This window comes from Arachis duranensis, chromosome 4 (assembly GCF_000817695.3).
Source record: "Arachis duranensis cultivar V14167 chromosome 4, aradu.V14167.gnm2.J7QH, whole genome shotgun sequence".
NCBI lineage: Eukaryota > Viridiplantae > Streptophyta > Magnoliopsida > Fabales > Fabaceae > Arachis > Arachis duranensis.
Window position 1 is genome coordinate 22,196,153 of NC_029775.3, and position 11,869 is coordinate 22,208,021.

At 38.8% G+C, this 11,869-nt stretch overlaps 1 protein-coding gene and 1 pseudogene across 1 annotated transcript in view; both read right to left on the minus strand.

Moving 5' to 3' along the window:
- Nucleotides 1-60, minus strand: part of LOC107483749 (uncharacterized) — a gene marked incomplete at its 3' end in the record, with an annotated part of 11,669 nt that extends 11,609 nt beyond the window's left edge. Inside the window, 1 exon segment of the mRNA XM_052261221.1 lies at nt 42-60.
- Nucleotides 61-10,131: 10,071 nt separating this feature from the next.
- On the minus strand, nt 10,132-10,888 carry LOC107483750 (uncharacterized; annotated as a pseudogene).
- Between the last annotated feature and the right edge of the window lie 981 nt (nt 10,889-11,869).

Consider the following 11,869-nt stretch of genomic DNA (forward strand, 5'->3'; position numbering starts at 1 on the left):
AATAGGATAGCAAAAAAGAGAGGAGAGAAAAAATAAAGTACCCAGCGGAGATGATGGCAAAGCAGAGTCTTTGAGTAGTAGCTTCACAGATTCACAAATAAAAGAGGCAGTGATCCCAGAGTGGATAAGAAGGAACAACGAAGCTGAGCAGATGCTAAGGGACAGCGGAGCAGAGTCGATGTGAAGGGAGGGCACACCGAAGCCCACGCGAAGAACAATAGAGTGTAGCAAAGGCAAACACAGAGTCACAGTGCTAGGCTTCCATTGAGGAGGTTTGGGAATGGAGTGTGAGGGAAGAAAGAGAGGAGGACGCAATGGGATGAGTAGAAAAAGGGGCCCAAGAGGAAGAGAGGTGAGAGAGAAAGGGCAGAAATCTATCGTTGTATTTTATAAAAATCGAATTTTTGCATTTAATAATAAAACTTACCTAATGTGTTCGGGAGAATAGTTTTTTTATTAATTATAGAGTTAACTATCATTTTTACCCACAAAAATTGAAAATACTGATATATCTACTCATAAAAAAAGGAAATTACCATTTGTACTCATGAAATATGGATTTCGCATAACAAAATTATCCAAACACTAAAAAATTACCTAAAATTCTTAAATTACCCTTATCTTCACCACTACACCACCTCCTTCACCCAATTACCTTTCTAACCCTAACTCTCTTCACCCAGTCACCACCCCCCTTTTCCTTTCTAATCTCAAATGGTTTTAACCTTGAATTTCTTGAAAATAATATCTAATAATTTTATTGATTATTATTATTATTATTATTGAGTGACTATATATATATATATTTAATGAATAAATTTATCATTATTTTTGTCCAAAAAATATAGTACAATATTATTGTGTAATTAATAATAATTATTATTTTATTTTATTTTATTTTTGGTCGGAGGACTATTATGTCTAATAGAGAGAAACGTTGGGGATTGATTTGTACATTAGTTTTTCTTGGAGACTAAAATGTCCGGTTTTTTAATTTTCGGGGACTGATCTGGGTAATTACTCTGCCGAAAAATGAACTCGGGACTGATTTGTCTGCCAGAGTAAAATCTTGGGGATTGATCTGTGTATTAGTTTTCCTTGGAGACTAGAATGTCCGATTCTAAAATTCTTGGGGACTGATTTGAGTAATTACTCATATTTTTTTAGACTACTTTAATAAAGACACTAAAAATATATTTTTTTCTAAAGACGTTTACATGTATCATGTTATTATTAGACATCTTTATTAAATTGGTTAATAATTTATTTTTAATAAACCAGAACAAAATTGGTTTATTATAGCAATAATAATAAACTTAATTGTCTGCATTATAATTTTTAGATCCGATTTGATTCGATCGAATTGCACAATCTAAACCGAATATCTTTAAATTTTTTGATAAAAAACAAATATATTCCTAACTTTTTGTTTTGCGGACATTTTGTAACACCCTACCACACAGAGTCTTATGCTTAAGTCATAAAACAAGGGTGACGAGGTATTACGACCTTTAAAAGCAAAATTTAGTACGTATAGTAGTGTGAAAAATGTTCATAACTAGGAGCCTTTGGAGAAAAAGGGGGTAAATCAAAACCGATAAATCGTAAAGCGCAACGCTTCGATCGTAAATGAACATATAAAGAGTAAGCTAACGCGAAAAGATATACAAAAGAGTGCCAAAATACATATATCAAGACTCGGAACTCGGTTTGCGAAAATAACCGGTCCGAGCATAAAAGTATACATACATATATATAAAGAAACTACTCAAAAGACAACCCAACAGACAATATACCGAACCTGTTTCTTCAAAATGACCTCTAAGAGGAGTCAATACAGAATATATATATATATATATATATATACACACAATGGAGAATATAAGTATCTAAACAAGTATATAAACCAAAATACAATCCCGAGAGCTAAGGATCTCCGCCAAAATGGAAGTTTCCAGTAAGCCTCAATGAGGAGCCTCACGTCCTGCATCTGAAAACCACAAAGTCTACATGGGTGAGAAGCGGAGGTTCTCAGCATGGTAACAGTACCCAAATATCGAACATGTAATGTCCTGAAAAAGTCGAAGGCAATCCTAGAACTTCCATTTTACAATCAAACCGTATAAATACAACTAAACCATGAGAAAAGTGAAAATAGGCGACTAACTTAAGGATCTTTAGGCTAACTAAACATCCCCTTTCCAAATCCTGCAAACCTCCAAACCGCCAACAGTAATTGAGATGCAAACACAAGTATATCAAACAAAGAAATGTCCAAGTAGGAAACAGATAAGACAATTAGGTAATTAGCAAGTAATGATGCAATCAATTAGGCAATCCAGACAAATCACATACAATGCATATGATGTATGCCTGTCGTAGTGGCTGATGAGTCTCATCTGTCAGTTATAAAGCCAGCCCGACAAGTCCTGTAGCTAACCATTGGATTGTCCCTCTGTCGTGTATCCCCAACTGGAGTTATCCAAAACATAAACATCATATACATATATCCAACACTCTCACTGGTGTATATTTACGGGGGTGAGCTCATCCAGAACTTTCACAGTGTCCGGCCACACTTACGACATAGGGTCAGCAGAGTATCGAGTCTCCACCTGGAGTCCTGGTGGCTAGCCACCGCTTTCACCCAAGAAAACTCGTATCTCAGATAAGTGGAGTGCAAACAATCACAATAATCAACCATTCAGCATATATACATTTAATCATAGCCATACATTTATATTCGTCTCAGCCATCCGGCTTACAAATCATAATTCATACTCAGCCATAATCAGCATCACACACAGCCATTCGGCTCATATCACACTCAGTCATTCGGCTCATATCATATACAACACTCCACCATTCTCTTCAACAATTCATATCATCCTCTTTTATCATAACTCATCATGACATCCCCTTTCTTCATCCACAAGTTACCCTCTCCCCTAGCTTACTCTCATTTTATTGGAGTTTGTCTTGTGTTTTATTTATGTTTTACTGATAAGATGTAATTTAAACTCTATGATAACGTTGCGTATTGCAAGTGGAGTCATCATCCACGATTCAAGGCATGGGCATCGAAGAAAATGACGTCTGTTAGGCACGACATAGACTATATGGAAGAAGTCAGTATCCGTCTTAAGTTGTTATGAATAATTTATGGTATTAATAATCTAACTTAACCCATGCAACATTTGGCAGTTTAAGTTTCGGCCATATCTCGGCATCATCGTCCCGGCCAAGTTACACCACCACCTTGATATGTGTGACATGGTAGGGCCGTTGGTTTTGTTCGAGTGTGTTGAATGACATCCTGTGGACCAAGTGATCTGCCAGTACGGGTATGCACAGTCCTCTCCTCTGCCGGCACAAGACATCCCTATTGACCAGCATTGTTACACTCTTCGGGAAGTACAATGCCATGATTGAAGCGCGATACTCGAAGATTGGATTCATCAATGGGGGAACCGCCGCAACAGTCAATTGCGAGATAAGAATTTTCGATCAACAGCCGACTATAGCCCGTCTGCCGATTACAGTCGTTGGTACATTAATTCATTCGGGATGTACTTAAGGTTGTCAGAGTTCGTTCCTCAGCAGCCACACGTCTGCCGATTACAGTCGTTGGTACATTAATTCATTCGGGATGTACTTAAGGTTGTCAGAGTTCGTTCCTCAGCAGCCACCCCAACAACTACCATGGCGGCAACCCCAGCAGCCATATGCAGTGTTTCAGCCATTTTCCTATTATCGCATACTACTGCCTCAGCCACCACAACCCAGCCATCACAGCCAGGACAACCACCACTGCCTTAGCACAAGCATGTCCATCTGGAATTTGAGTTTGTAGACTTTTCCGCATTTTCACCACTGGTTGAGCAGTATACGGATGATGCGATCATCCGTCGTTTTCTTGATGGTGTTGTTCCTCTTGAGGATGTCTTCGATACAGCGCCACCGCAGCCACACCAGGCATCAGTGGACGGATCCTCTCGTCGAAGCCATCGTACTCCCACACTCGATAGTCGAGCGAGTGGTTGCATTGATCTGCATATTGAGATCGATTTAGGTCGTATGAATGTGCCACCACAGCCCTTGAACGGTCTTGACTTGAATGTGCCGATACCGCAGGAGGTTGTCGATGAGTATATCCCTGGTCCTTTAGCTCCGCCAGCTGCAGGTGGGTCAGGTCCAGTAGAGGGACAATGAGTTGGTCATCAGTATAACCTATGAACAGATGTCCGTCCACCAAACAAGTTTACTCTGTCAAGTGTTGACAAGATTGTGAACAAGACACTGGAATTTTTCAAGAAGAAGCCGTGACTTGATTAGTCAAACTTAGTCTATTTAATATTTGTATTAATTGTATGCGTCTTTAGTTGAGTCGAACTCAGTATTTAATTTCAATCATGTGTAGTTCATTTGAAGTTGCAATATTTAATATTTCTATTAGTTGTAATTAACTTAAAAATATGTTAACTTAAAAAGTGTTTAACTTAGAAATAAATTAACTAAAAAATACGCTAACTTAGAAATACATTAACTTAAAAATACATTAACCCTATGAACAACCACTGCCACCAACCCCACTTGGTCCTGCACATTGAGGACATCTACTATGACTATGACCCTGCCTCCCGCAAAGACGGCATACCCGTGGACCACACATTTTTCGTGAATCCATTTCATTCAAATAGCGAGTTAATTTTGGACGACCTTTTGACATTCGTCTCAGGGCAGGATTCGCAACCATCATCGATCCCTGGTAATCAGGCCATGTCACCGTGTCGCCTACTGGGACAAACTCAATTCTATAGACCTTGCAAATTTGTGACATCTTGTACACATCACCGACATACACCTGCCAATCGAGTCGCTGGTTAGCACAACACACTATCACATGGCGACATGGAAGTTGCTCCACCTGAAAATGCCTACAGTCGCATTTTTGTCGTGCAAGATCAACTACTAACACTCGTCCACTTGGCATTTCGAGCAGCTCAAACACCTCGTTTCTTCGATCAAACCGGTGTACGATTATATTTTCTGCACGCTGCATATTTGCCTCTATCCGCTGAGTGACAAACTCATAGTAAGTAAATCCAGCACACTTGCGCTGGTAAGCCTCAAAATTTTTCTGCGTAAACAACTCATTCAACCGATAATATGTTGCTCGAACGAGCGCCAAGACATGCAGATTACGGTCACCCTTCAACACTGAATTAATGCACTCCAGAAAGTTTGTCGTCATGTGACCCCATCGATGTCTCTCATCAAATGCCAACACCCACTGAGGTAGGTCGATGTTATCGCACCAACGGGCATATGCCTCGCCTCGTTCTTGCAACCTCCTGTAATTGACATTGTACTCCTCCACCGTCCTTGAATACCCAATGTTGACCACAAGCTTTTGCAAATACAGGACCTTGAATTCCCTTAAGAAGTTGCTACCAAGGTACTAAATACAAAACATCCACCATGCTCTCGGAGATTTCCAATCTCCTCCACTACGATTTACTGCTGTTCGGATTGACTCATGACGATCGGAGATTATACACATACCATCTCTTCTTACAACATGCCTTCGTAAATTACTAAAAAAAAGTGCCACACATAAGCGGTTTCACCCTCTACGATGGCAAGGCAATCGGCACGATGTTTTGATTCCCGTCTTGTGCAACTGCAACCAAAAGACAACCTTTATATTTTCCGTATAGGTGGGTGCCGTCAACTTGAACCAGCTGCTTGCAATATTTGAAGGCTTTAATGTATGGATTGAAACTCCAAAATACTCGATAAAGTATTCTAACACCCGCCACCTCTTCACTCCCGTTATACAGGAGTCGTGTTTCTATTTGGACTTGTGAACCAGGCATCTTTTGAACCATTACAGAAAACCATAATGGCAGAACTCCGTAAGATTCCTCCCATCCACCGAAGACTTTCGCTACCAACTTCTGCTTTGCCAACCAAGCCTTTCAGTAACTAATCGTGTAGTTGAATCTTGCCTAGACTTCTGCAATTATAGATTTCACCTTTATGGATGGGTCAGATTCAACCAACAGCTTCATAACCTCAGCAATCATATCCGAGTCCAACATGGAGTGATATTATGAGATCGTTCCCATGAAACACGTGTGCCTTCCGTTGTATCTCCGAATCTCCCAACAAGCTTTTTTCTGTATTAAGTTGGCTTGGATAAGCCAATCAAATCCACGTCCATAAGTCTTGCATTTTGCATAGAACGTTTGTGGCTCGGATTTATGAACAACGTAATCGACTCCTCTGGAGATAGTGTAACTCCGAATTGCCACAATGACTGTTTTTCTAGAACCATACTTTATTCCGATCCGAAACTCCCTATCCTCAGGGTCAGCAACACCTATAACAATAATAAATTGTTGCTCAATGATCCTTCATTACAAAATTAAGGAAACATATCACCCACAACCTCACGTACATACGTTCGTGTATCCTGGAAACTCTAGTGCATGCAAGGCGTCATTATTCAAGCTACGCATAAAAGGTGGAACGTCCATCGGTTGACTAACTGCGGGTGGAACCACTAAGGCTTCCACGACTGCCTCACCTCCCCCATCGTCATCCTTGTCCTCGTCAACGGCTTCATAAGTTGCTTTGAACTCCTCGTCGCTATCATTGTTCATACCTTCGTATGCTTCAGTTATGTCATCTTGCACGTTTGGGTCATTTTGGACTTCATCCGCAGTTATATGTTCAAACTCAACATACAACTCAATCCTTGGATGTTGCACCTTAGCTTGCTGGTGAATATGAAACATCCGCTGAATACTTGTTTCGTCAACGATTGGCATAACATCAAACTGTACCAGGCCACCAAATACCACAACTGGACTCCGGTGTAGAATGTTGCTCACCCTCTTTAAAATATTATTCTCTATACTCTGACAGAGCCTGTACTGTAGTTCCGCAAACGTTACAGTACACGGAACCACAAACGAATATATACTCTCACAAGCAAAGCTCATGCCCTCATATGTATTACGTATAACCTCACCGTTGTGGTAAGGTACTATATTTGCAGTACCCTCCATGACACAGTAGAGAAAAACACCTTGTAGAGGACTCATCTCCTCTCTTGTAATGTAGTAAAATGGTAACCAGCTCCGGTTTTTATAGACAGAGGACTCACCTCACAGGTTTCGTGTTGCAAAAGTATCCAATCAACGTCTGCCACGTGTCAATCACGCATGGTGCGTGTTGCATGAATGAATGTCACGTGCAAATCACGCAGGGCACGTGTTGCATAGATGTAGGACACGTGGCAATCACACAGACTGCGTGTTGGATGAATGGGCGCCACGTGGTATCACGCAGGCTGCGTGTTTCATGGATGTCCGCCACGTGTTCATCACGCATGCTGCGTGCTTAGTCAGCACGTTACCTGCGTGCTGTTTTGCCATCTCTGCAACATCCACCCACCTGTAAATATACCAAAAACCTCAATTTCTAGGGATTACTCAACTATTTTTTCCAATTTAAAATTCATTAGCCACATGAAGATACACAAGTTTTTTTAACTTGTTTGATAATAATTTTGAGAAATATCAATTTTACCCTAAAATCCTAATCCATTGTATTTCTTCCTCTACCAACACCATGACATCGACATCACCCAATAACACCACCAAACAGAGTCTAAAAAATGCAAATCTCAGGCTTACTGCTAGTAGATAGAAAAAGGGACAAAGGATTAAAATTTAAAACCTTACCTCACGTGTGAAGTCACAAAAGCAAAAGTAAAAAGAATAATTAAAAAAGAATAATCAATCACAGTCAATAAGATTAGATATTTAGAGATATCGAGGGCGCATTTTGTAGTTCCATTTTCGTCACTACAACTGCAACCTTACCCGAAACCACCATGATGCCTAACCACAATGGACTGGCCTTCAATGGTGGCAGATAGCTGCTCTGCACACCATTGCCTCTATAGTGCTGAGTTGGCACCGTTGGTTACTATGAGTTCAATATCCTTATCTCATGGCTTTCTATAATATTAAACACAAATTTGCAGTAAAAATCTAACAGCTTAACTCTACTAAGCAAGCACCTTCAGCAAACTTTAATGTACAACATGAACTTCAGGAGTGTTAGAGAAGTTGCTCTCGAGATTCCAAAAATGACACAAACAAGTAATCAGAGAAAGAGAATTGAATACAATACATAATGAAATTTATTGTGAAAGGAGGCCAGATATATGGGATGGACAAGCTCTCCCATAGAGAGGCAACAATTCATTCACGGATTAGCTTCTGTTGTAGAATAGATATGATGCATAGCTAATCAATGAAATTTATTCCTTCAATTTAGCTGTAACAGAAAACACAAATGTGAAAAACCGTGATGCATACCAAACCTCGGATAATCAAAGACAAAATGGGTAAAAATACTCTCTTAGTCCCTAATGTTTAGACTAAATTCAAATTTCATTCTTAATATTTAAAGCCTCATATTATCATTCAGATTGTTTTATTTTGTCCTATTTTTTCAAAAATACTCTTTCTTCCTCTATTAACTTCTTTTTCTCTTATTATTCTGTTACATTCACTCTCAAATCACTATAACTACCACCGTGAGTACAGTTATGATTTTTTGTTCCACTACCTAAAAAAACTCATAATGGAAGAACGGGTATTTTTGAAAGAAAAATTTTGATTTTGACCAAAAACTAAAATAAGATGTTTGAGATAAAAATATAACGTTTCAAATTAGGGAAAAAATAAAAACTTAGTCCAATTGTTTGTTAGAGTCTAAAACAATACTTTATCCAAGACAAAAATTTTGACCCAGCCCGTATCCACTCTTTTCAAAGTCTCAGAACATACTAGACAGTCTCCCTTTCAGTAAAACAAGGTGGAGGTAATACATTTAGAGCAGCCAAGTAACACAAGGTGGGGGTAATACATTTGGATTTCAAACAAAAGCTGGCTCTACTCAAAGGTATTCACAATCCTGTCTCGATACTCCATTAATTAATCTAAAAAACTTAGAAAGGAATGCTCAATTACCATATACATATATCATATATAGGCTTTTTCCGATGACAATTTCGACCCGTCAAAAGAATACTGTTATCATCATAATCAGCTGTGAAGTAAAGCACACAACACTCCAAATATATTCCTTTACGTCCGAAGAACTAATAATCTGAAGGTTATTCTAAGTTCCAATACAATCCCCACACAAAAGAGTTATACTACGTGTATGCCAAAATTAGCCACCGATATAAAATACATGTTGGAATACAAATACACATTGAAAATAAATTAAACCACACATGTATTTATACACAAATACATTGGTGGCTGATTTTAGTAACAGATTTTGGTGTACAAATAGTATTTTTGCACACCGAAACTATATGTTGCTGCCCAATAACAAACTACTTGGTGCCACCAAACCCACATAGATTCAATAATGAAATCACAGAATAAGCATTAGTAAATTAACATTCACTGCCAAACAATCTACACCTAAAAGCATGTATATGCACAGCTAACTAATCAATTCCAATTTGCAAATCCAATATCAAAATTGATGTAAACCTTATCTTACAATTCGTTTCTCACGGTCTACACGAACCAATATCATATATAATACGATCCAATAAAAAGCAACATAAAAGTATCTTGGAAGAGCATTGAACATGCACAGTTACTGAAAGCACAGAAACTGGAACAAATTGACAGTTATAACCTATGTAAAAATTGAACCCTCGGTAAATGAACTGCTGGAAAAGAAAGATAGGAGTCTGAAATTTAAGTAGGAACTAGGAAGTACCTCCAACAAAATGAACACAGTCCAATCCACTTCTGTTGAAATAATCAATTTGTCAGTCACCCAACCAAACCATGACACTGATAAGTGCATACTTGGTGCAAAACGTAACGACATGCACACAGTCTAATGAGGAGTGTGAGGGAACTGAATATCGATATATCGACCACTTGGTCGAGGAGGTTATGGTGCCATGTCCAGAATCATTCATTTTAACTCGCCTCCCATCAGAGCTTCCAGTAGCTAACAAAATTTGCGGATTTGAGGAATTATATATGAGGAAACAAAAACAAAATTATGTACCATAACTTTTAGATTCAGGAATGTCTTTATCCACATTCATAGAAATATAGCAACAAAAGCGAGTCAACAATCTCACGTTTAACAAGCTAAAAAACAGTGAATTAAAACTACCTCAAATGCAGTAGTAACCGCAAAGCTAGAGTTCAAAGGAGTTCATGTTCCCCTCACAGTTATTTTATACCAATTATTACACTGCACCCATCCCATTTATAAACCCTAACACGAAAGAAAGGAAAAAGAAACTAAACAAACCAATCAAAGTCCGATCCGAATCGACAGTAATTGGATCAAGACTCAGAGTGGGGCACATCTTCAACGTTATCGCCGTTATCGCTGTTGTTGTTATTGTTGTCGGTAGTGGTGGTTGTTGCTCCGGTTGAGGCGGCGAGGCTGTTCTCCATCTTGAGGCGCTCGAGGGCCTTCTCGTGGGCCCAGGTCTCGATGGTGAGGTCGGGCTTGGCGTTGAGCCCGACGCCGAGGATGACGATGGTGAGGAAGCTGGTGACGTAGCAAGGAAGCTCCCAATCCTCCCACTTGCGGGACTGACCCGGGGAGGAGGGGTGCGGTTGAAGAGAAGGCCCTTGGGAGTTTCCTCATGGCCCGGGCTTGTCCAGCGGCTAGGCCCGGAGGATGCACCTCCGCGCGTGCGGGTGGATTGAAGGAGGCGGCGGCGGATCATGGCCGATGCGCTCGTGAAAGGTGTTGGAGCTGGCATTGTGGTTTTGCCTATTTTCCTTCTTTTTCTCTCTCCAGAGAGGGAGTATAGTGAGACCTGAAGAGAGAGAATAGTTTTGGCCGAAAAAGAATGAAGTTAGTGAATCTCTCTCGTGTTTGCAAATTGCAATTACTTTTTTTTTCCCTTAAAAAATTAACAGTTTTTTTTCTCTGTTTTTTAATTTTTATAGTAACATTGTTGTTAAATTAAATACGGGTGAACTTTATAACCCTATGTTGGTCTTTGAAATTGGCCAATTACACTTTCAATTGTCACAATTTAATCTTTGTTGTGATAAGATTAAATAAGATAGATGACCATTATTTAATATGGACGGCTCACATTTTTAAGAGATGAGTTTAATGAGAGTTAAAAATATTACCTCTTGTGTACCTATAAATACATGTGCTGAAGTAAAGAGAATACACATAAAAACAATAAAACACCATTCTCTCTCTTTATACATTATTAATAGTTTCTTTCTCTCTTTTCGTTACTACATATAAATATATGAATCATTTTTATTGAGCTAATTATATTAATGCTAGAGTCTTCTATTTATACTTCTTTAGTTTATATATCGTCTTTATTTATTCTACAACACGTTAATCAAATTTTAAGAAGACTCAAGGTAATAAATTTTTATTATGTCGAAACTCTCTCATCTTGAATTTAATGCTCTTGATATATCTGGGAACAATTATTTATTATGGATACTTGATGCTAAAATCCATCTTGATTCAATGGATCTTGGAGATACCATTAAAGCTGAAAATAATACATCCGAGAAGGATAAAAGGCAAAGTCATAATTTTTTTGTTGTCATCTTGACGTATGATTGAAAAATGAATATCACACATTAAAAGATCTTGCAGATCTGTGAAAAGACCTTGAAGAAAGGTACAATCATCCAAAGACGGTGATACTTCCTCAAATCCGATATTGTTAGAGAAAACTTTCTCAACCTTCCATGCCTCGAATATGCTCCTGTAGTAGCAGTATCGAGAAAAAAGATTTAAAAAATATTCT